The 26,024-nt window shown below is 35.2% G+C and overlaps 1 long non-coding RNA gene across 1 annotated transcript in view; it reads right to left on the bottom strand.

Annotated features, from left to right (window-relative positions):
* LOC122889114 overlaps positions 1 to 26,024 on the bottom strand; it is a 129,200-nt gene that overhangs the window by 55,517 nt on the left and 47,659 nt on the right. Inside the window, exon 2 of the long non-coding RNA XR_006380811.1 lies at positions 23,438 to 23,534. This is a non-coding gene — a long non-coding RNA (uncharacterized LOC122889114). The remainder of the gene's footprint in view (positions 1 to 23,437; positions 23,535 to 26,024) is intronic.

Below are 26,024 nucleotides of genomic sequence, written 5' to 3'. Positions count from 1 at the left end.
CTAATTATAGCAGCATTTTATGTATTTGTATATCTATAGTATGATCTTGTTTGTTTCATATATTCATCTTACCATCAACTAGCTTCTAAGCATTTTATGGATAGCCAATGTTTCTCATATTTCTCTTATGCTAAGGAGCACTTAGTACAGACATAACTTTATCATTAGCATTGAATATGCAATAGACACTCAAATACTTGAACCATAAGCCATTGGGCCTTATAGCACAAACCCACAGCTAATATCATATTCAATGACAAAATTTGAAAGCTTTTCCTCTAAGATAGGAACAAGCCAAGGTGCCCACTTCCACTCCTATTCAACATAGTACTGGAAATTCCACTTGGAATAATTGGGAAAGAAGGAGAACTAAAAGGCATCTGAATTGGGAAGAAAGAAGTATAACTGTCTCTGTTTGCAGGTAATATGATTTCATATATAGAAAATCCTAAAGACTATTCCAAAAAACTTTTAGAATAAACAAATTGAATATTATTGCAGGATAAAAAATCAACATAAAAAATCATTTGTGTTTCTTAGAACACACCAAATATATGAAAAAGGATTAAAGAAAACAATCCCATTTACAATAGAACTAACAAAATAAAATATTTAGGAAGAAATTTTGCAAGGATGTGAAAGAGCTATATACTAAAAACTATAAGATCTTGGTGAAAGAAATAAAGGACACAAATAAATGGAAAGATATCCTGTGTTCACGGATGAGAAGAATTAATATTGGTAACATGTCTGCATTACCCAAAGCCATCCATAGTTTCAATGCAATCACCATGATTCCAAAGGCATTTTTCACAGAACTAGAACAACTATAAAACTCTATGGAACCACAAAAGACCCCAAATAGCCAAAGCAATCTTGAGGAAGTGGAACAAAGCTGTAGTCATCATACTTTCTGATTTCAAACTATACTACAAAGCTATAGTAATTATAGTGTAGTATTGACATAAAAAGACACATAGATAAATGGAACAGAATTGAGAACTTAGAAATAAACTCTTAAATATACAATCAATAGGGTATTATGGAAGGCACAGCTTGCATGGAGCACTGGGTGTGGTGAAAAAATAATGAATACTGTTTTTCTGAAAATAAATAAATTGGGGGAAAAAATATACAATCAATAAATATTTGACAAGGAAGCCAAATATACTCAATGAAGAAAGGATAGTTTCTTTAATAAATGATGTTTAGAAAACTGGTTCATCACATGCGTAAGAATGAAATCGAACCCCTATCTTATACTATCCACAAAAATTAACTTGAAATAAATACTTAAACCTAAAACCATAGAGTTCCCAGAAGAAAACATAGGGAAAATCTTGACATTGGTCTTGCATATTATTTTTTAAATATGACACCAAAAGCACAAGCTACAGGGGTGCCAGGGTGGCTCAGTGGGTTAAGCCTCCTCTTTCGGCTCAGATCATGATCTCAGGGTCCTGGGATTGAGCCCTCTTTCAGACTCTCTGCTCAGCAGGGAACCTGCTTCCCCCTCTCTCTCTGCCTACCTCTCTGCCTACGTGTGATCTCCCTCTCTCCGTCAAATAAATAAAATATTTTTTTTTAAAAGCATAAGCAACAAAGACAAAAGGTACCTATGTAGGACTATACCAAATTGAAAAGCTTCTACACAGCCAGAGAAAATCAACAAATGAAAATGCATCCTAAAAAAAATCAAGAAATATTTTAAACCACATATGTGGTAAGGAGTTAACATTCAAATATATGAAGGACTCATACAAGTTAAAAGCAAAAACCAGTCTACTTAAAAATGGGCAGTGAGGGGTACCTGGGTGGCTCTGGGGGTTAAGCCTCTGTCTTCAGCTCAGGTCATGATCTCAGAGTCCGGGTATCGAGCCCCGCATCCCGCTCTCTGCTCAGCGGGGAGTCTGCTTCCCCCTTTCTCTCTCTGCCTGCCTCTCTGCCTACTTGTAAACTCCTGTCAAATAAATAAATAAAATTGAAAAAAAAAATGGGCAGTGAACCTGAATAGACATTTTTCCAAAGAAGACATACAAAGGGCCAAAAGGCATATGAAAAGATGCTAATACCACTAACTAGCAGGGGAATGCAATTCAAAACCACAACGATGTATCCCCTCTCAGCTGTTAGAATGGCTATCATGAAAAAGACAAGAAATAACAAGTGTTGGTGAATTTGTAGAATCAAGGGAACCCTTGTGCACTATTGGTGGGAATGTAAATTGGTACAGCCACCGTGGAAAACAGTAGAAGTACTTTATGATCCAGCAATCTCACTTTTGGTGTATATCCAAAGGAAATGAAGTCAGGATCTTGAAGAGGTATCTTTGGTCCCATGTTCATTTCAGCATTATTCACAACAGCCAAGTTCGGGAAACAAGGTATTGTCCATGAATATATGAATAGATAAAGAAGATGTGTTTTATATATATATACACACACACACACACACAATAGAATATTATTCATCTATGAGAAGGAAGGAAATCCTAACATTTGAGACACAGATGCACCTTGAGGGCATCATGTTAAGTGAAATGTCAGAGAAAGACAAACACTGTACAATCTCACTTACATAGAGAAATAAGGACAATAAAAAAAGAACTCATAGTAACAGCGAGTAGAATGACAGTTGTCAGGGGGCATAGGAAATGTGGGGATGTTGGTCAAAGGGTACGAACTTTTAGTTATAAGATGAATAAATTTGGGGTATCTGATACACAGCAGAGTGACTGGAGTGAATAAGACCATTTATACAACTGAATATAGTTGAGAGTAAATCTTAAATGTTCTCACCAGAAACACACTCAAAAGATAATTATGGAAGTGTTAGGTATAGCCCTATGTAATCATTTCACAATATCTAAGTGTATCAATCATTATGTTGTACACCTTACATATTGTTTATAGCTCAAAACGTTGAAAAAACAGATAATGGAGAATTCACTGATGTTATAGCAATACAGGAGAACTAGGAAAATGCAGTATCATAGAAAGGGTGAGATTAAAATATTTTGAGAAAGGGATGCTAGTCCCCAATATTTAATGTATTAAGATGCCAAGGAGGTTATGGCATTGATTTAAGTCCACTGTATGTCAGCACTATTCTAAGAAACCTGCATTCCTGGGGCACCTGGGTGGCTTAGTCAGTTAAGCAGCTGACTTGATTTCAGCTTAGGTCATGAACTCATGGTCCCGGGATCAAGACCCATGTGGGCTCTATGCTCAGCAGGGAGTCTGCTTGAGGATTCTCTCTCCCTTTCCCCAACCCTCCTCTCCCACTTATGCGTGGGCATGCTCTCTCTCTCTCTCAAATAAGTAAATCTTATATAAAAAAGGAAATTTGCATTCCTCATTGAATCCACATAACAACTCAAATAAGTGTGTGTAATCATTTTTTGACATGTGAATAGGATGCTTGGAGCAATTAAATAATTCACCCAAAGTACATCACCTAGTAACTGGAAGGTTTGGGGACTCAAATTCTTGGGTTTTTTACCTTTAAATCCATGTTACTGAAATGACTACATTTTTTAATATACTTTTTTAGGAAAAGAACATGGCTAACATGTCAGGCATGAATGTTGCCCAGCTGTAGAAACTATAGTCTTCAGACAGTCTTAAACTGTCAGCTTTTTCAAGGTCTTGTCAGCACAAAGAGCTGCCTCCCTGAGGTCATGTCTTTTCACTGATCTAGATGGAGTGGGGTGTGTGGATTGTGGAATATAAGCCCAGTGTGGAAACTCTCAGAGCCAACACTCTGAAAAGCTCTGCGTTGTTGGGACAAACTTTGCGGGGCCTCTCCCATCGCTTGCCTCCTTCCTCTCCACTCTGGCTTCCTCCAGCTCTCCTTCCCAGGTGTCGATCCCTAATAAAGATCTTGCCCCCAAACTCCATCTCAGAGTCTTCTTCCAGAAGATATTAATTGTGAAAGCGAATTGAGGAAAGATGAGGGGCAGAGAAACCCAGTAGACTGCTACTAGGGCTAGACTCAAGTCAGAAGCCTTGACTCACACTGAAGACCCTAGGAACAAAACAATGAGGCAGCTGAAGAGAGCATTATGAAGACGGTAAAGAGGAACAGGGATAGAGATCATGGCGAACATAAAATTTCAGCTTTAAATTTTAGAACCTTGGAGAAAAGCAGAGATGAGATTAGGTAGATTCAGTAGCAGAAGAATTTGGATTATCAGGAGATTCTGTCACAGGATGATGTCAAGACAAACTTTTAAAAAGTTTTCTTTCCTCAGCTGATATGCTAAGAAAAAACTGACACATGCTGTTCAATACTCTTTTCAATGATTGAGAGAACATGGACTCAGAGCAAACATCAAGTAACGATTGCACATTATCATTGTATAACTTCAATAGAATCTTTTCAAACAGCTTTTGGGACTTTCTTTAGAGCTGTCTCCCTATTTAAATTATGACTGTACTTTCATTTGCTTCTTTAAAATACCTTCAAATGTACTCTATTTTTAATATTCATAAAATTGGCAAAATTGAATGTTCTTAGATCGTCAATCGTACAGCTTGAATCTTATCATTTTCCTCATTCTTACCCCACAGACTTTGCATTTGACAAGTCATTAAAAATGAGCTTTTAAAGTGCATAGAAATCTTTAATTTTCCAAATCTTCTCTGATTGACACCAAAGATCAGAAGACGAAATTCAAGCAGAATGATACAAATGAGACTATTTTACCTCTTAGGTATATAGATATGAAGGGCAACAACAATTATGTCTTACAACTGAAACATGTTTCCAACTGCCTCTTATTTTAAGAACTAAATATCAAAATGAAATTGTTGCTGGCAACAGTTCAGTACAATTATCTATTTGTGGTTCTTGTGTCATTGCTAACTTAATGGTGAAGACTTTATTTAAATATGTAGCATGTTCACCTTGTCTTTCTTAGTAAGACAAGTCAATATGGACAAAATCCTTTCTTTTATCTGGTGAAAATTCAGAACATTCTTGATTATACGGTTTATTTCATCCTCTACCATGAAAATTCACTGATGGTTCTTCTGGAAATTTATGTTTAAATTAACACTCTCCCAGATGTAAGTCAGCAGACTGAACATCAGTAATTCTCTTTAATTCGCTGCCAACCCCGTTTCCATAGACATATTTGTTATTTTTTTCTTCTTAGGCTTTAATTTCATAAAATTATAATACTACCATTCACTATTCCACTCTTCCTCCTCTTCCAATTTTCTTGGTCTTATTGAGTTCTCTGGAACTAATTTATCTCTATTATCCCTGATAGAACTAATTTATCTCAACCTTCTCATCATTACCTCTAGTTAGGCCATTCCTCGTTTATATGTACATCTTAAAATTTTTCCGAGTGCCAGTCTTCATTTTTAACTGTCACGGGCATATCTACTTGACTGTCCTATCAGCTTCTCATGATAAGGACACTACATCAATTCCTTTCTTTCCATACTATCTAATAATCTCTTTGAGGATGGTAATTAGGTGTTTCTCATATTTGCATGTCTTCCAATACTTTGTACAGTTGGTGTATAGAGCCGAAAGCTAATAAAATTCATCTGAATTTAGTAACACTGCCTTTAGCAATACTCAAAATGAGTATCTATTGTATGAAAATGAGGCCAAATGATCAGGTTAGCTATTGTAATGTTCTTTTACAAGACCAGCTCTCTAACCCCTGAGCTATAGGGCCTCGTGTATATTCTTTTAATTCAAAAGTCACAATGTGGGCATTTAAGAGTGGTTGAAATTTTATAGAATCTGGGCTTGTTTATAATAATAGAATGGGATCTGCCCTTCCTGCCCTTTCATCTTCATTTACTCCCTTTTCCAAATATTCTTATTCGTCAACTGGTCTGATCTCTGATTGAAGGTAGTGGTCAGAATTTCTTTTATTTACCTCCTGCTTAATTTAGGTCCCTAAAATGATGAATATTAATGACATTTACATGTTCTCTGCTTTCGTCTAGTAGGATTAGATAGTTAAGGGAAGAAAGGGGTCATCACTGCAGAGCATTCAGCTTTCAATCTGACTTGTTTCATTAGTCCACATACATCACTTTTTCTGAAGATGCTCATTAATAAATTGAGTGTGACTCTGCTTTTACCACACTTGATTCCTGGGATGGGAATTAATCAGAAATCTTTTACCAAAAGTGGTTAAGTAGTCATCTAAAAAATAGTCACAACCCTACTACAATTTGCTGGATAAGTTTATGTCGACTGAGACACATGAGAAAGGAGATGGGAGATACTCTTTGGATCCAGAAGACCCCCTGGCTCAGTTATCAGCAAGCTGTGTGATCCTGGGGACTTAATGTACCCTCTCTGAGCCTTTAGTCCTATAGAAAGATACAGTAATAACCTTCAATACACCTCCTCTTCTTTATTTCTTAAAAGAAATTATTACTTTTTGAAATTTAAATAGGAAAAATAACATTTAATTGATATGACTATATATAAGTAGAAATCCAATAGGATCAGTAATTAGTTGAGGAATATGAGCCTGAGGTCATAGCTCAGGCATAACTGCTACTTGACAATGCACAAATTATTTAGCTTCCCTATCCCTCGGTTTTTTCATCTGTGGTATGATTAGAAGACCAACACTTACCTTAGAGGGTTGTCAGCAGTGTTAAGAGAAAATTCGTATCTTTACAGAGCATCTTAAAGCATTTTGATGTTTCACATCAAATGTTAACTGTGATAACTGTTACCTGTTATCATCAATGATATTACCACCTTCATCACATCAAATCCAATTAGGATGACCAAGATGCTCTGTAAAGAAATCATAACTAGAGTAAAATTATTACCAAGAAAGCTAGAATCTGACCAATTATGTTACACAAAACAGTTTGACGGAGAAATAGCATCCAGAAATGAGGCACCAAAAAAAGCACTCAATTGTCAGTTTGTTGCTACCAGGTTCAGGATACATGATTCCTTGGGTATTTCTTTTCTTTTTTTCTTTAAGATTTTATTTATTTATTTGAGAGAGAGAGAGAGGGCATGCATGAGCAGGGGGAGAGGGAGAGGGAATAGCAGACTCCCTGCTGAGCAAGCAACCCACCTCAGGCTAGATCCCTTGACACCCTGAGATCAGGACCTGAGCTGAAGGCAGATCCTTAACAGGCTGAGCCACCCAGGCGCTCCTCCTTCAGTATTTCTTAATAGGAACTTACTCATTCAACAGATATTAGTTATCATTTTTTATATGCCAAATGCTGTCCTAGGTTCTGAAGATAGAAGAATGAATAAAACAGAAAAATATCCCCATACTCATGAAATTTATATTCTAATAAGGGTTAGATAATACACATTATAAATGTTACAAGGTGATAATTTCTGGGGAAAAATAAATAGGAGAGATGCAGTGGATAGAGACTGCAGGGAAGAACAGAAGATTGAACTGTTATATAAAGTGGCTATGTTGGGTTTTACTGAGAAAACTTTAAAATTTAAATCCTTGTGTGGACATATATTTTTTGTTTCCTAGGCATGGAAAAGCTGGAGACACATGGGAGTCGTATGTTAAACTTTTCAAGAAACTGCCAGTTTTTCAAAATGGCTTTATTATTTAAAATCCCCACTAGCAGTATAGGAGAAACACTAGTTGCTTCGTGTCCTTACAGATGCTATGTCTGGTCAATCTTTGTAATTTTAGCTTTTCTGATTGAAGTGTAATCACACTGCATTGTGTTTTTAACTTGCGCTTCTCTTATGACTAATGATGTAGAGCATCTTATGTGTGATTGGTCATTTGTGTGTCTTTTATGGAGAATCTACTCAAATCAGTTCCCCACTTTAGAGTTTATTTTTCTTATTATGTATCTGTAAGAGACTTTTATACAATATAAATATTTTATTTATTTATTTGAGAGAGAGAGACTGAGTGAGAGGGCATAAGCTAAGGGGAGAGGCAGAGGGAGAAGACGACTCCCACTGAGTGGGGAGCCCGATGTGGGGATTGATCCCAGGATCCTGAGATCATGACCAGAGCAGAAGGCAGACACTTAACCAACTGAGCCACCCAGGCCCCCTTATACAATATATATTTTGTAAATGTTTTTTTCCCAGTTTGTGGCTTTTCTTTTTGTAACATTACGTACTACAGATATGAACTTAATGGAAAATATTTCATTTTTGTATGAGTGTGTGTGTGTGTGTGTGTGTGTGTGTGTGTTGGTGTTCTAAGACAATCTTGCCTATCCAAGTTTGGAAAAATTTTCTCCCGTGTTCCTGTTTAAACATTTTTATAGTTTCATGTTTTATATTTAGGGCTGTGATCTTTTCTGACTGTTTTTGTGTATGGGGCGAGATGGAGGCTGATTTTTTTTTTTTAATATAGATATGCAATTGATCTAGCATTTGCTGGAAGGACTTCCTTTTCCTGACTGAATTGCCTTTCTGCATTTATTGAAAATCAGCTGACCATATCTGTGTGTATCCATTTCTGGATATCCTATCCTATTCTATTAATCTACATGTTTATCTTTAAGCAATACCAAATTTTAAAATATTGTTGCTTTATAATAAGTCTCAAAATCAGGTAAGGTAGTTCTTCAAATTTCTTCTTTCATAATTGTTTTTGGATCTTCTATATCCTTTGCATTTCTCTATGTATTTTGGAATCAGTGAGTCAATTTTTTAAGACATTCTGGAAATGAATCTATCGATTGATTTGAGATTTGCCTTTCTAATAGTATCTTCCCACAGTGAGTATTCTATAAAAGATCAAAATTGGTATTTTAAAAATAACTATGTTCTGTGAACTTGCTCAGTTAATTAGATCTAGTTAGTTTGTCAATTCCCTCAGATTTTCTACTTACTCAAATCATCTCAAAAGGGAAAAGTTTTCTTATTTTTTTCTAATCGTTATGTCTTTTATATTTTCCCAGCTTCCTCTTCCCTGACTCTTGACTCAACAGTTAAGACCTCCAATACAATGCTGGATAGAACTGGAATTGTTGACTTGTTCCCAATCTCAGGTGGAAACAATTCAAATTTTCACCAAGTATGATGTTGGCTGTCAGTTTTTCTCAGATAGACTTTATCAATTTTAGGAGGTTCCCACCTATTCCTAGTCTGCTGTGGTTTTTGTTACAAACTGCTGGTAAATTTTGTCAGATGCTCTTTCTGCATTTACTGAAAGATCATGTGGTGTTTCTCCTTTGTTTTTTAATATGTTCAATTACACTGATTAATATTTAATCAGAGTATAAACACTACTTGTTCATGATATATTATGCTATTTATATATTATTGTATTTAATTTGCTGATATTTCCTTAAGAATTCTACATGTATATTCATGAAGAAATTGGGATGCAATTCTATTATTGTTATATTTTTCTCTGATCATGGTATTTGGGTTATGCTGGACTTTCAAAATTAGTTGGGTAGAAATCACTCTTCTAGTTTCTTAAAATATTTCTGTATCATCAGCAGTATTTCTTCCTTGAATATCACAACCATCTGACCTGGAATTTTCTTTGGGGAAGGTATTAGATTAAAAGTTCAATTTTTAAGTTAGATATAGCTCTAAACTGATTTTTTTGTTTCTTCTCGTATCAGTTTTGCAAGTGACTTTTTTTCAAAAAGTTGTTCATTTCACCAAAATTAGTGAATTTTTAGCTTACAGTGTTTAATGATTTACTCTTATTTTCCCTTTAGTAGTTTACAGTAACTGTACTCATGTTTTCTTTTCTCATTCATGATATTGGTGATTTCTCTTTTCTGGATTCATCTAAAAAAAGGATTTATTAATTTTGTTTATCTTTACACAGAACCAAGTTTCAACTTTGTTCATTTTTTCTAGTATTATTTTTCTATTTCACTGTCTTTTCAATTACTTTTATTAAAGTATTTATTTATTCTATACAACTCTTTGACAGAGGGGATCTCTTTCAGTACTATATTGTGCTGGTCTAGGGAGAGGTCATGCAGGGAAGGTGAACCTGTTCTTATGCCTTTCAATGCCTTGTTATTTCTTATTTCTGTGTTCTGCACCAAGGTGTTATATAAACTCTGATGTGAATTCCAGAGCTCTCATGAGGGTCTTTTATTCTGTGGGTGTTTCTGGTGGGAGGTAGAGCCTGGAACCTCCTGTTCCACTATTCTGCTGATGTCATTCCTCTCTCTATCTTACGATTTGGGGTTTTATTTTTATCATTTCCTTTTTTTCTTCTATGGATTCTTTCCTTGTACGTACTTTGAATTTAATTTGCTTTCCCTTTTCTAGCTTTGTAATGCATTATCCCAGGTCAATATTCTTTTCCAATTATTCTTCTTCACTTAAAATGCTAGATTTACTCCCAAGCACTGCTTTAGCAGTACTCCACAAATGTTACATAACATATTTTCATTGTTATTTATTTTGAAGTATTTCCTTATTTTCCTTGTGATTTCTTATTTGACCCATGAACTTTTTTAAAATATAGTTGACTTGTGAGCAACCTCAGTTTGAACTGCATGGATTCACTTAAGTGCAGATTTTTTTCAATAACATACAGTTAATGTGTTTTATGCTTTTGTAAAACATTTTTTTCTCTAGCTTACTTTATTGTAAGAATATAATACATACTACATATAATACACAAAATATGTATTAATCAACTTGATGTTATTGGTAAGCCTTCCAGTAACAGGCTATTGGTAGTTGAGCTTTCTGGGAATCAGTTATATGTGGATTTCTGACTATTGTTCATGGGTCAAGCGTATGTTGTTCAACTTCCAGATCTAGTTAGCTGGTTTCTGAGATACCTTAGTAGCAATAGTGATTTATGATTTGATTTTGCTGTGGTCAAAGAATATAATTTGTATGATTTCAATCCTTTACCTTTATGAAGAGTCTTTTGTGACCTGGTGTGTGTCGTCCATCTTGGTGAGTGTACCATTTGTCCTTGGAAAACATTTGTGTTCTGCAGTTGTTGGGTGTAGTGTTCTATAAAGATCAATTTTTTAAAGTTGTGGATAATGTTTTTGTATATTTTATGTATGTACTAATTTTTTGCCTTATTGTTCTGTAAAATGCTGAGACAGGGTCTAAAAACTCTCTGCTATAATTGTAAAATTGTCCATCTCTCCCTCCTAGTCAATCAATTTCTGTTTTGTATTTTGAGACACACGTGAATTTAAAATTATTATGCTTGGTGGTTATTTCTTTTATCATTATGAAATATTCCTCATAATCTCTAGTAATATTCTGTTTATTTTATCTAATATTGATTAGATTTTCCAACTTTTTTTTCAAAGATTTTATTTATTTATTTGACAGACAGAGATCACAAGTAGGCAGAGAGGCAGGCAGAGGGGGAAGGAGGATCCCTGCTAAGCAGAGAGCCCGATGCGGATGTGGGGCTTGATCCAGAACCCTGAGATCATGACCTGAGCCGAAGGCAGAGGTTTAACCCACTGAGCCACCCAGGTGCCCCTGATTTTCTAGCTTTTTTATTACAGTTTCCATGGGATATGTTTTTGATCTATTTACTTTCTCTCTCTCTCTTTTTTTTCTTTTTAAGTTTTGGATTTTATTCTGCTTTGAGATATTACCAATATATAACATGCATAAAGTTAAGGTATATAACATGTTGATTTAATATACTTACATATTACAAAATGGTTACCACTAGAGTTTTAGCTAACACCTCCAAGATATCACATAATTACCATTTCTTATTGGTGGTGAGAACATTCAAGGTTTAGTCTCAGCAACTTTCAAAGATAAAATACAGTATTATTAACAATAATCATCATGCTGTATCCCCATAACCAATTTATTTTGTAACTAAAAGTTTCTAACCTTTGACAAACATCTCCCTATTTTCCCCATAACCTGCACCTGGAAACCAGCTTTATACTCTGTTTCCACAAGTTTGGCTTTCATAAATTTTGCATTTAAGTATTTGTCATTCTCTGTCTGACTTATTTCACTTAGCATAACGTCCTCAAGGTTCATCTATATTTTTTATGGCTGTATTCCATTGTGTATGTGTATGTATTTACGTGTGTGTGTAATATATATAATACATCTTCTTTACCTATCTGTTTAAGTACACTAAGGTTATTTCTACATGCTGGCTATTGTGAATAATGTTGCAATGAATATAGAATATAGGAATTCAGATCTCTTTTTTATAATATATATAACACATACTATGACTATATATGTTACATATTAATTTTTAAGGAAACTCCATACTGTTTTTCATAGTGGTTGTACCAATTTACAAACTCATCAATAGTGTACAAAATCCCCCTTTTTCTTCATCTTCACCAACACTGTTATTTCTTGTCATTTTCAATAACGACTCTTCTAGCAGCCAAGAGGTAATATTTCATAGTGATTTTGGTCTGTATTTCTGTGATGATTACTGATGTTGACCCCCTTTTAATGTACGTCTTGGCCATTTGTAAATCTTTGGATAAATGTCTATTCAGTTTATCTATCCACTTTTAAAATCAGATATTTTTCTATTGCATGAGTTCTTTATTTATTTTGGGTATTACCCTTTTATTAGGTATATGATTTGTAATTATTTTCTCTTATTCTGTAAGTTGACTTTTCATTTTGTTGACTGCTTCTTTTGCTGTGCACAGCTTTTTAGGCTGAAGTCTCACTTACTCAGTTTTTCTTTTGTTGCTTGTGCAACAAAAAGGCAAAACCAACCACAAATTGTTGCCAAGACCAATTTCAAAGAAGCTTCCCTCTGCTTCCTTCTGGGAATTTTATGATTTCAGATCTTATGTTTAAGTCTTTATTTCATTCCATTAATGTTTTTTGTGAGTACTGTAAGGTAGGGGTCTAATATTATTCTTCTGCATGTGACTACCCAATTTTCCAAATATAATTATTGAAGAGATTATTATTCCCCAGATGGGTATTCTAGTTTCCCTTGTCAAATATTAGTTGATGAATAGGCTAGGGTTTCTTTCTGGGTTCTTTATAATGATCCATTTGTCTATGTGACCATTTTTATGCCAATATCATACTCTTTTGATTCCTATGGGTTTGTAGTATAGTTTGAAATCAGGAACCATGATGGATACTTCCACCTTTGCTCTTCTTTCTCAGGATTGCTTTGGCTACTCGAGTCATTTTGAGTTTCATACAAATTTTAGGATTGCTTGCTCTATTTCTGTGAAAAATACAATTGGAATCTTGATAGGGATTTCACTGAATCTATAGATGGCTTTGGGTAGTATGGATTTTTAAATAATAATAACTCTTCTGATCCATGAACATAGAATATGTTTCCACTTGTGTATGTTTTCTTTACTTTCTTTTTTAAAAAGATTTTATTTATTTGAGAGAGAATAAGAGAGAGAGAGAGACCATAAGAGTGGGGCAGAAGGTAGAAATAGGGTCCCTGCAGATCAAGAAGCCTGACGTGGGACTCAGTTCCGGGACTGCAGATCATGACCTGAGTCTAAGGGAATTGCCTAACAACTGAGCCACCCAGGCACCCTGTTTCCTTTAAATTTTTTAATCAAAGTCTATTAGTTTTCAGTGATCAGATCTTTCACTTTTCTGGTTAATTTAATTCTAATTTATTTAGATGCCCTTGTAAATCTAATTGTTTTCTTTCTGTTTCACATGTTTTATTTTTCGTGTATAGAAATGCAACTGATTTTTGTATTTTTATTTTGAATCCTGCATTTATATTGAATTTACTTATTAGTTCCATCAGTGCTTTTGTGCAATATTTAGGATTTTCTCAATATAAGATCATATCATCATCAAACAGAAACAATTTTACTTCTTATTTTCAATTTGGGTATCTTTTACTGCTTGACTGCTCTGGCTAGGACTTCCAATATTATGTTGAATTGGTGTGGTGAGAGCAGGCACCCATGTCTTGTTACTGATCTTAGAGGAAAAGCTTTTAATGTTTTACTGCTGAGTATTAGTTATTAGCTTGTCACATATGGCCTTTATTATGTTGAAGTACTTTCTCTCTATACCGAGTTTTTCAGAGTTTATAACATAAAGAGATGTTGAATTTTAGGAAATGGCTTATTCTGCATCTTTTGAGAGGTCAAATGATTTATCTGCCATCCTATTAATGTGGTGTAGTATTATTATTCTTTCACCTGTGTTGAACCATCCTGGCATTGTAGGCATAAATCCTGCTGACTGTGGTGTCCTATTGTATGATTTTTAAATGTGCTGTTGAATTCAGTTAAGTTTGTTAATAGTTTGTTGAGAATTTTTGAATTTATATTCTTCAGGTAGGTCAGTCTGTAATTTTCTCTTCTTATAGTGTTCTCTTATCTAGACTTTGTATGAGGTTATGCTGGCCTTGTGGAATGGACTTGGGAATGTTCTTGCCACTTCAATTTTTTGAAAAAGTTTGAGAAGGATTGGCTTTATTTTTCCTTTAAATGTTTGGTGGAATTCACCAGTGAAACCATTGGTTCTGGGCTTTTCTTTGTTGAGATCTTTTTGATTACAGTTTTAATCTCCTTACTAGTAATTGTTATGTTCAGATTTTCTATTTCTTCAGGATTCATAGTTGGTAGGTTGTGTTTTTAGGAATTTGTTACTTTCTTTTAGGCTATCCAATTTATTGGCATGTAATTATTTGTCACAGTCTCTATGATCTTTTGTATTTCTGTGGTATCAGTTATACTGTTTCCTCTTTTATTACTGATTTGAGTCTTTTTTCACCTTAGTCTAGCTAAAACTTTGTCCGTATTGTTTATCTTTTCAAAAAAGCAGCCAGTTCTATTGATCTTTTGTATTGTTTCTTTATCTCTATTATTGCTCTCATCTTTGTTATTTCCTTCTTTCGGCCAATTTTGGGGCTTTTTTCTTTTCTAGTTCTTTGAGGTATATAATTAGGTTATTTATTTGAGATCTTTCTTTTTTCATAATGTAGGCATTTATTGCTATAAAATTCTTAGAATTGCTTACAGGATCCTATGTTTTTTTAAATATTTATTATTTTAGAGAGAGAGAGAACATGAGCAGGAGGGGTAGAGGGAGAGGGAGAGAGAATTTCAAGCAGACTGCACTTACCATGGAGCCTGATATGGGGCTTGATCTCATGACCCTGGGATCACAACCTAAGCTGAAACCAATAGTCAGATGCTTAACTGACTGAGCTACCAGGTGCCTCTCTATGTTTTTTTTTTTTAATGTTTTGTTTCCATTTTTACTTGTTTCAAGATAATTTTTATTTCATTTTTTTATTTACTTTTTGATGCATTAAATGTTCAGGAGTATGTTAATTTTCACATATTTGTGATTTTTACAGCTTTTCTCTTATTAATGACTCTAGGGTCATAACACTGTGTTCAGAAAAGATGGCTGGTATTATCTCAGTATTCTTAAATTTGCATAACACTTGTTATGTGACCTATCATGGATCTCTCCCAAAGAGTGTTATTATCTAGATTTAACCTCAATTGAGAAGACAGTGTATTCTGCTGCTGTTGGATGGAAAGTTCTGTATATGTCTTTTAAGTCTATTTGGTGTAAATTACAGTCCAACTTCAAAGTTTCTTGTTGATTTTCTGACTGGATTGTCTATTGATTATTCAAAGTGGGATAATGGAGTCCCTACTATTATTGTTTTTTCTATGTCTCTCTTCAGATATATTAGTGTTTGTTTTAGATATTGATGTTGGCTGCATATATCCTCATATAATTGTTATATCTCTTTGGTGTTTTTATCCCTACAGTTTGGCATAAATTCTGTTTTCTCTAACATAAGTATAACTACTCTTATTCTCCTTTAGTCTCCACTTGCATGAGATATCTTTCTCCATTTTTTTACTTGAGCTGATGTTTGTCCTTATAGCTGAAGTGAGTTTTTGTTAGACAGCATATTGTCTGGTCTTATTTTTTATCTATCCAACCACTCTATGCCTTTTTATTGGATGATTCAATCCATTTACACTTAGAGTACTTATTTATTGATAATGCTCTCCCATCTAAGTCAGTGCTCTCCAAGGACTCTCAGATTGTGGTTTAGACATTTCATGGGCCTTTGCAAGATTCATAGCTGGATACAAAGTCTCTCCATCTATTACCCAGTGAATGGGTGGGTGAGACTTCTCCTGCATCCCTTGGTATGTGGCAGTGAATCCCTGAATTCCCTCAAAGGTACGTTGTCTGTGGATAGATGCTGAATTCTTGCTGCTGATGAGGGGAAAAAAGAGTTATCTTTTGCCACCATAATACTGACATCCTTGATCTATTTACTTTCACATTCTTTGTGCCTTTATGTTTAAACACTTGGAAGAATATAGCAGTACCTTCCTACTGATAGACTCTGTCAACATTTGCCTTTTAATTCAAATATTTTAACAATTAAGATTTAATGCAATTAATGTGATATTTTGATTTACAACTATCAAGTTATTTGTATTCTACTTTCATTGCTTTTTGTTCCCCTATCCCCCCCTTTCTTGCTACAGTGTATTATTTAAAATTTTCCATTTATTTCAGTTTAATTTACTTCTTAGGTCTTATTTTTTAACCTATATATTTTAAAATTATTTTTAATTTTTTATTTATTTTTATTATTATGTTCAGTTAGCCAACATACAGTACATCATAGGTTTTTTATGTAGTGGTCAATGATTCATTATTTGCATAAATCACCTAGTGTTCACCACAACATATGCCCTCCTTCATACCCAACATCCAGTTACCCCCTCCCCCTCCTCTTTTCTGTAACCTTCAGTTTCTTTCCTGGAGTCCAGAGTCTTTCATGGTTTGTCTCTCATTGTTTGTCTCCCTTTCTGATTTTTTCCCATTTAGTTTTCCCTTCCTTCTCCTGTGGTCTTCCACGCTATTCCTTATGTACCATATATGAGTGAAACAATATGATAATTGTCTTTGCTTGACTTATGTCACTTAGCACAATCCCCTCCAGTTCCAACAATGTCTGTGCAAATGGTAGGTATTCATCCTTTCTGGTGGCTGAGTAATATTTCATTGCATATATGAAGCACATCTTTATCCATTCATCTGTTGAAAGATATCTCAACTCCTTCCACAGTTTGGCTATTGTGGAATTGCTGCTAGAACACTGGGGTGTGTGTGCCCCTTCTTTTCACTACCTCTGTGTCTTTGGGGTAAATACCCAGAGTGCAATTGCTGGGTTGTAGAATATCTCTATTTTTAACATCTTGAGAAACCTCCATACTGTTTTCTAGAGTGACTGTACCAGCTTACATTCCCACCAACAGTGTAAGAGGGTTCCCCTTTCTCCACACCCTTGCCAACATATGTTGTCTCCTGTCTTGTTAACATATATCTTTTAATATCCATAGTTTTAGCTGTGAATTGGAATTTCAATTTGCATACCAACTTTTCAAAATCTACTTCGAGTTAATACCATACTTATGTAAAATCTAGAAACTTGAAACATCTTCACATTGACCTTTGTAATTTTATCATCTTTTTCATCTATGTATATATTTTTTCACATCTATTTAAATTTTAATTTAAACAGGCTATTTACCATTTTTGTTACAAGAGCTGATTTTGTTACAAGCTTTTCTGAACATTCAGATTTCTCAGTGATGCTATTTCCCTTCAACTTGAAGTATAAATGTATGTATGTATTTATTTTCTTTTCTGGGAGAAATCTGGATGTTCAGTAATGGTTTGATGGTCTCTTAGTTTTCTTTCATCTAAAAATATCTTTATTTTGTCTGCATTTCTGGAGAATACTTCTGAATATATAATCATGGGCTGGCAGTTCTTTCCTTTCTGCATTTAAAGGTATTGCTTCATTGTTTTTAGACTCTATGGTTTCTGATGAGAAATTTCAGTTGTTCAAATAATTGTTTCTATGCTTGTAGTACATCTCTTTTTGCCAGAAGCATTTGAGATTTCTATGTCTTTTTTTTTTTCTTTAGCAGTTCGGTTATAATACAATTTGGCAAGTTTTTTGTTTTCCAGTTAACCTTATCTGTGGTTTGCTCACCTATAACTATATGTCTTTAACACAATTTGGAAGTTTACTACTATTATTTCTTCAGATTTCTTTTTCTCCCCTGTTGTTCTCCTTCCGGGACTCTCCATACATGTCTATTAGACCTTTTGATACTGTCATGCATGTCCTTGAATCTTTGTTCATTTTCAAGTTTTTTCTTTCTGTCCTTCATATGGGACTCTTTATATTGAGCTAAATCTTCTAGTTCATTGACTTATTTTGCTCTCATTTTCATCTTTATAGTTAGCCTGTACAGCATGACTTTTATTTCTGATGTTGTGTTTTTCCACCTCAACTTTCAATGTTATTCCTTTTGGTTTCTTTCCCTGCTGAGACCTCCCATTTTTAAAATTCCTTTCAAGAGCATTTTCATTTATACTATGGCACACAGTTAAAATCATACCTTAAGTCTCTGTCTGGGTTCCAAGATATATGTAATTTCAGGGTTGGCATTTACTAATAGTGCTTTGGGTTTTTTTTTTATTTTTTATTTTTTTTAAAGATTTTATTTATTTATTTGACAGAGAGAGATCACAAGTAGGCAGACAGGCAGGCAGAGAGAGAGGAGGAAGCAGGCTCCCTGCTGAGCAGAGAGCCCGATGCGGGACTCGATCCCAGGACCCTGAGATCATGACCTGAGCCGAAGGCAGCGGCTTAACCCACTGAGTCACCCAGGCGCCCTTGTTTTTCTTTTTAAACATTTTAGCATGTTATTTATTTACCCAGCTACTACTTATTTATTAATTTGCATATTAATAAATTTAAATTGTATCCTGTGTTTTCAATGTTGTTATAGAAATACTTTGGGTCAAAAAAAGAAAAAAGAAATACTTTGGGTCTTATTATAATCCTTTGTAAAACATTTACATTGTTGTTGATTTAACTGCCAATCAACTGAATTAGGTTCACACATGAATTCTGTATTGCCCTCTGTGGCTGTCCAAATTTTGTGTCACTTCTCGAAGCTCTTGACATACTTTTTCAGGTTCATTTCATGTATCAGTAACTCAGAGAAAAGGCTTGGGCTGTGTTCAGGTTCACACACAAAATTAGGCTACCCCTATCTCTTTTTTTTCTCCAACAAGATTACCTTCTTACTCCCCCAGAAAGATGGGGGAGTTTTGTCTGCTCATGTTGATAGTCTCCTTTGTGACTAAAAATCACCAAACAATTGAAGCAATGCCTACAAGAAACTAAAGCAAACACCTCCAGCCAGCCAGGTTGCTTCTCTGAATTTTATCTTCCTCACATAATCTGCTCCCTTTCATTTGTTTTTGAAAGTTTACAGGTAGCTTTGGTTTCTTTTTATCTTTGTATTTTGTTCAGAGATCTTGGTTGTAATGAGGCAGATTGGATTTAATGTGCTTGTACTGTACCATTATAGTAGAATTGAATTTCCAAATTCTATTTTAAAAGAATCATTCTAGTTGCTGTGTTGAAAACTAGACTATACATAGGTATGGAGGGAGGCCTGTTGGCATGCTATTGCACATATCCAGATGAAAGATGATGCTGAATGGACCAGACTGGTAGTAGTGGAGATAACGAGATGTAGCCTTTTTTCAGTACATATTTTAAAAGTGGAGCCAACACAATTTCCTGATAAATTAGATATGGAGCATGACAGAAAGTGAGACATCACTGATAACTTCGAGAATCTGGGCTTCTACAACTGGAAGGAAGTTTTGGCCATTAACTGAAATGGGAAATACTACAAGTGGAAAGAATTGTTTTGTCAGAAGCTTAGCTTTGGCAAATAATTGTTGAACCACCTATTATACATAGAAGTGGGTAAATCATATTAGCAATGGATATATAAATCTAGAATTCAGAGGGGACTAGGCTACATATATTAAAATAACCAGAAGCCAAAGTTTACAAATGGTATTAGTAAGTTAAAATCTATAAAATCCCCTAGGGAAATGTTCTTCAAACTTTAGCATTCAGGAGAATACCTGAAGTGCTTATTAAAACTAAATTGCTGGGCCCCAATCCCAGAGTTTCTGATTAATTAGGTCTGTAGAGGGACTCGAAAATTAGCATTTCTAACAAGTTTTCAGGTCATGCTGATGCTGCTAGTCTGAGGACCACACTTTGGAAACTACTGCCCTATGGTGAATGTAGACACAGAACAGAAGAAGCTCAGTGACTGAGCTCTGAGGGAACATGTGCTAAGAAATTGGAAAAAAGGATGAAGAAACAACATGGAAGACAGGGAAAGAGCAGTCTGTGAGGTGGGAAACCTGGAAGATTGTGTGCTGGTAATGACCGTTTCAAGGAAAAGAGATCATCAGCTTTCATTTGCTGCAGATACAACAAGAAAAAGAAGAACTGAGAGTTGACTATTGTATATACCAATACGGAAATTATTAGTAACCTTTACAGTATCAGTTTTGTTGGAGAATTAGGGCAACAGCCTGTTTGTAGTGGATTTAAGTCATATCTTTATAGTGTAAACAGATTAACTGTCCCTGTAGCTCAGTGACAACAGCCACTAAAATCCTTTGCTCTGGCATTATCCTCAACAAGTACTGTTCCTTGTAGATTTTTTAAAGGAAGAAAATAAGCAGATCAACTGATGTGATTTTTGTATTTGCTTTATAGTACAAAAATCTTTAGTTCAAATTAATATATTGGATTTTGCCTTATGGCATCGTCTCTTAAAAGTTAGGCAAGCCTGAACCAGTTTTTCTGATCCTGATAAATCCCGATCCTCTGTCAACACAATAGGGTTTCTGGAGCTCCCTCTTAAGATCAGACTGAAGACTGAAGAGCTGAGGCCCATCAGACTGAAGAGCTGAGGCCCTATCGAAGTATCATTCTTCCTCTGAAGTCCAATATTATCTTTTTTTTAAGCAGCCATAATCTCAGTTTTATCTTATAAAAAGTAAGAATTATGGACTTTGTAATTTCGAAAGTTACTTTCATCTTTAAAGTTCTATGATTCTATGCCTTTACATTAGAATTATATTCAGAAAGAAGTCAGAAAACATTTCTTTCCCTAAATTTCAATATTTTCATATTGTAGTCAGAACTTCAGGAGTTTTACTTATTCATTATTGTAGGTATTTCCAAATAAGACACCATTGTGTATTTGATTTATAAAAAGTTAGAGAATTTTTAGGCAAATATATCAAATACTAAAAAATTTTTGACAGTGTAAGATCCCTCCATGTAAAATGTTTGTACTTAATTATAAAGCTGATGTAAAAATTTCTGTTATTCTGAGAGAATTAATAGTTGGATGTAAAATAACAGTGCAGAAATCAGGTTTCTAATCCTATAGCCAAATAAAACTGAGGCCGGAAAGTTCAGCTCTTTAAAGAATAACCAGCAGCAAATAACAATAATTTTTCTATTATAAATCTTTTCAGTACAGTTGTATTTATTATTTGATTTCCATGGAGGGACAATATAATCTAGAACTGAATGTGATGCCTTTCTTGTATTGGCTCAGCATTAAGAAAATTAGATGTAAAAAACAATGCTTCTATTCCGTTAGAGCTTTCATTCTTAAAGAATTTAAAATTTTAGAACAAGAAAATGTTTTAGGGGCGCCTGGGTGGCTCAGTGGGTTAAAGCCTCTGCCTTTGGCTCAGGTCATGATCCCAGGGTCCTGGGATCGAGCCCCGAGTCGGGCTCTCTGCTCTGCAGGGAGCTCCCCCCCGCTCTCTCTCTCTCTCTCTGCCTGCCTCTCTGTCTACTTGTGATCTCTGTCTGTCAAATAAGTAAAATCTTTAAAAAAAAAAAAGAAAGAAAGAAAGAAAAAGAAAATGTTTCAAAGAATCAAGTGTGACCCTGTCTTTTAGAAAGAGGAGGAAGATAAGGTTCAGTAAGTGCATGAGGTCCTACCTCATGACAATGCTGAATTGAGAATCACTCTGTTGTCTCAAAGAAATAAATAATCGCAGAGGTGGAAGATATCTCATTATTTTTAGTGTCCAACTATTATGTGATGCACGAATCACCCCCACAGTCTCCTCCATAAGGTCCTTTCAAACATCTGTTCATATATAGAGTATAAGTAAACATACTTAACACCCAGCAACATTTTCCTCAAGTAGCTCTATTTATCAGCAACATCTAAGGTTAGCCAATAGGCTTAATATATACAGTCTTTATCCTGGGGCTCTTGAAAGTCTATAGACCTGTCCTGTATCTTTCCTATGTAATTGTTAACAGAATTTCCATCACAAGTTCAAGCCAATCTCCTAATTCTCCCAAAGCATAGTATTTCTTGCTTCTGTTGAGTTGGAATGAAAGGTTTTGGAACCTACTGGCAAAATTTGCTTTAGACTGCCATTTTTCTCTAGGTCAACTGTATGGTTTCCTCTCCATAGGAACTAGAAACTTAAGAAAGAAGTCAACCTTTCCATAATTCTCTCACTTAAAGTTTCAAAGCTAATATTCACTGGACTGGTAACTCAGTTTTTACCAAATCCCACGGCCATGCCATTATGTCCTTTCAGCCATTCCCAGTATCTACTGCCAGAAATTATATTCAATGCCAAGGGCAGGAAGTAAACACAATGGCATTTTCATTCATTTATTCACTCATTCCACATTTATTAAGTACCGACTATGTTTTAGTCTGGCAGCAAAGCACTGAGATACTCAAGTACTAATAAGGCACTGTGTTTATTCTTGAGGAAATCGAGATCCTTTAGAAAAAGGCAGGCATGTATGCAAATATTTGCCTTGAAATATTATAGATTTACACATTTAGGTTACAAGGCAGAGAGAGCCTCCTATGTACATCCTACCCAAGTATTTTGTTGGTAAGGCCTTAGCTATTAGACCTTAAGTTCATGCTCTTTAATGACTCTGATAAAATAATTCCTAGTAATCAATTACTGAACCATTTAGGAGTTCAAAATTTTTTTTCAAAAACATTCAACACACTTTATGAGTTTCTTTGCCTGGGAAAATTCATGGACAAACTTGAACACATTAAAATGAAAATTTGCTGATGTGATTCAGTTTTTAGTTTTGGGTAAAATGCCATCAGCATGACATTTTCCACCTCATATTGTATTTCTGTGTACAGATATCTTGGCTTGTGAACTGAGCTTAGAGTCTGTAGTGCATAAGCGTGATACATGACTGATGAGTTTAAACAGAATTCATGCATCCTTTAAAAAGATTTTAGAGATCACTTAAAAATGTAATTTTGAAGGATGGCATTTTTAGCTACAGTGGGCATTTTGAAATGTATGAAGTTACTCGGGATCATTTAGATTATTTTGAGCACTCAGAATTTGCACTGCCCCACCTCAACCATAATCATTCTTCATCTTCCAAACAGCAAATATGTGACAAGTGAATACCAATGAGCTCCCTCTATGCTTTTAAAATAACTCTAATTTCTTTTTTCAGCATATTCTTACCTGAAAATACAAATACAAAAGATAAGGATCTTCTAGCTTCATAATGGAACCCAAAATATCAATATAATGGTGTTGTTTAGTGAATACTACTCACCAGGTGGGCAGCTGTGTCCTGCTACACTTAAGGGGAAATGATTCCAGGTCTGGATTTTCATCTGAGCCATTTTCTCCTGCTTTTAAGGTGAAGTGTTCTGTGGGAATAAATGAATACCACCCAAATGAGAACAAGCAGAGGCTATTTATTCAGACTGCTACAGCACAGAAGTCAGCCACCATCACTTGCCTCTGGCAGAGACTCAAAGGCAGCCAAAGAAGTAAGAAAGCTTTATAGTGAAATAAAGGAAGGATCTGGAAATACCCTGATTAGAAGTTGCTGGCATAGGGAAGCTGGAGATGCACTGACTGGAAAGGGCACATCTTAGGGGATTGGTCAGGGGAGCATGGGGAGCTTTTTCTGGTTTGTCTGGAGTCGGAAGTAGGGGTTAAAAACCAGGCAAATCTAAGTCCTTGACCAGGTCCTGACCATTTTAGGCTGATTGCTGCAGAGGCTGCAGTTAGAGTTTTGTTGTTATTTTTTTTCCTTAAAGATTTATTTATTTGACAAAGATCACAAGTAGGCAGAGAGGCAGACAGAGAGCAAAGAAGAAGCAGGCTCCCTGCCTAGCAGAGAGCCCCATGTAGGGCTCGATCCCAGGACCCTGGGATCATGACCTGAGCCAAAGGCAGAGGCTTTAACCCACTGAGCCACCCAGGCGCCCCTAGAGTTTTGTTGTTATATATGGTCTCCCCATAATTCATTTGTATATTCAGTCTCTTCCTCTGAATGCCTCTCCACATTTCTCACATTAGATTACTATCGTCTGTTGTCTCAACCCGATGCAAAGGCAATTAGGGATCCTGAATACATCCCTCTCTGTTTCTCCGTAACTGATGGAACACCACTGGGCTTTTCAGTGTGAGCAGTGTGAGCATTTGTAAAATAAGCATGAGCTCTTCTGTGTAACACTAAATTCTAACTTGTGTAATAATGAAAAAAAAATACCTTTTGTGGAGGCATAATCTCTTATTTCAGATACATTCAACAAAGTATCAAATTACATTTCAATAAAACCTAGTATGATATATGATATTCATGGATATTCTATTTTTTAAAAAAGGAGGGGGAAATTTTCTCTACAAGTAAACTTGAAGACAACTAGCTGTAAGTTTGGAACAGCCTGAATAGGGAGTACTGAGAGCGATTCAATGAATAGTGCTACAGTTCAACTGGGCTTTGCTGCGTGATACTAGGATAGATTGTATTTTTTCTTATTGATTATTATACAGATAAAATCTTGTTTCCAGGTTAAGTAAGTAAAATACCTTCAGAGAACTAGAAAATGATAAATTCATTTCTAGAGCTTTGGCTCAAAATTGTTGCTATCTTTTCACTGCTGCAGCACTTAAAAAATATTTTATCTATTTTTTGCTATTTTGTACCTTTTTTTGGTACTTTTGGTTTTGCGACTTGGATCTTCTAGAGCCAGATTGCTTCCCCTAAGTTTTTATCAGTAAACTTAATCATTTGGCTCAGGATGAATCACACCCTAGTTCTCACCAGGGTTAATTGGAATAACTTAGATGATGAGATTTGGGACTTTGAGGTGATATTGTTGATAATGCTTAAATGAAACTTGATGCTAGAATGTCAAAGGCTTTCCAGCATCAGGATGTTGAGATGGTAAATATATCTTGCATGTGGGAAGGACATCAATTTTGGGGAGCCGGGGGGTAGACTATTATGGGCTACGTTATATGCTCCAAAACATGTTGAAATCCTAGTGCTCACACCTCGGAATGCGATTTAATTGGAAACCAGGTCTTTACAGACTTAATCAAGATAAAATAAGGTCATTAGGGTGGGCCCAAATCCAATGTTGTGACTGTAGTTCTCATAAAAAAGGGGTAAATTTGGACACAAACACAGACAGGCACTGAGGGAAGATGCTGTGAAGACACAGGGAAAAGAGAGCCATCTACAAGTCAAGGAGGATGTGAGGCTACTAGGATCTAGGCAAGAGGCCTGGAGCAGATCCTTTCCCAGTGCCTTCCGAGGGAATGTGGCCCTGCTGCCAGCCTGAATTGAGACTTACTGCTTCCAGAACTGGGAGACTCGTTCTTTGCTCTAAGTCACACAGTTTGTGGTACTTTGTTATGGTAGCCCGAAGAAACTAATACAGATTTTGAAACCACTTTTGATTCTGCAATTTGTGCCACTAGGTTTTATATTAACATCTGTAGGTACCTATACACTATTAGAACTTTCGGCTAATGCCCTAGTTACCTTTCCTATTTAACAGACTGCTACTGGACTGAGACACTGACTGGACTCTAAATATTTCACAAGTTACTCTTAACATTCTTCTAGTGGCTGAAGTGTGCTATCAAGCTTTTATTTTATTAAACAGTGAACAAATGAGAATTGTGATTTTTAAAAAAATATCTTTACTAGAGAAGCTGAATTACAAAGGCATGCATTTATTATTGCTTTTGGATCAAAAAAGAATGACATATTAGCAAACAGGAAAATACTTTCCTTACAAAAATATTTAAGTATTTAAAGTACTATCTAATATTTTACTTTTCAGCTAAACTAGGAAACCAGAGACAAAAACTGGAACAATTGTTGCCAGTTTTTATAT

The sequence above is a fragment of the Neovison vison genome, chromosome 11 (assembly GCF_020171115.1).
Source record: "Neovison vison isolate M4711 chromosome 11, ASM_NN_V1, whole genome shotgun sequence".
NCBI classification, from domain to species: Eukaryota; Metazoa; Chordata; class Mammalia; order Carnivora; family Mustelidae; genus Neogale; species Neogale vison.
This window is presented reverse-complemented; position numbering and strand designations above follow the sequence as displayed.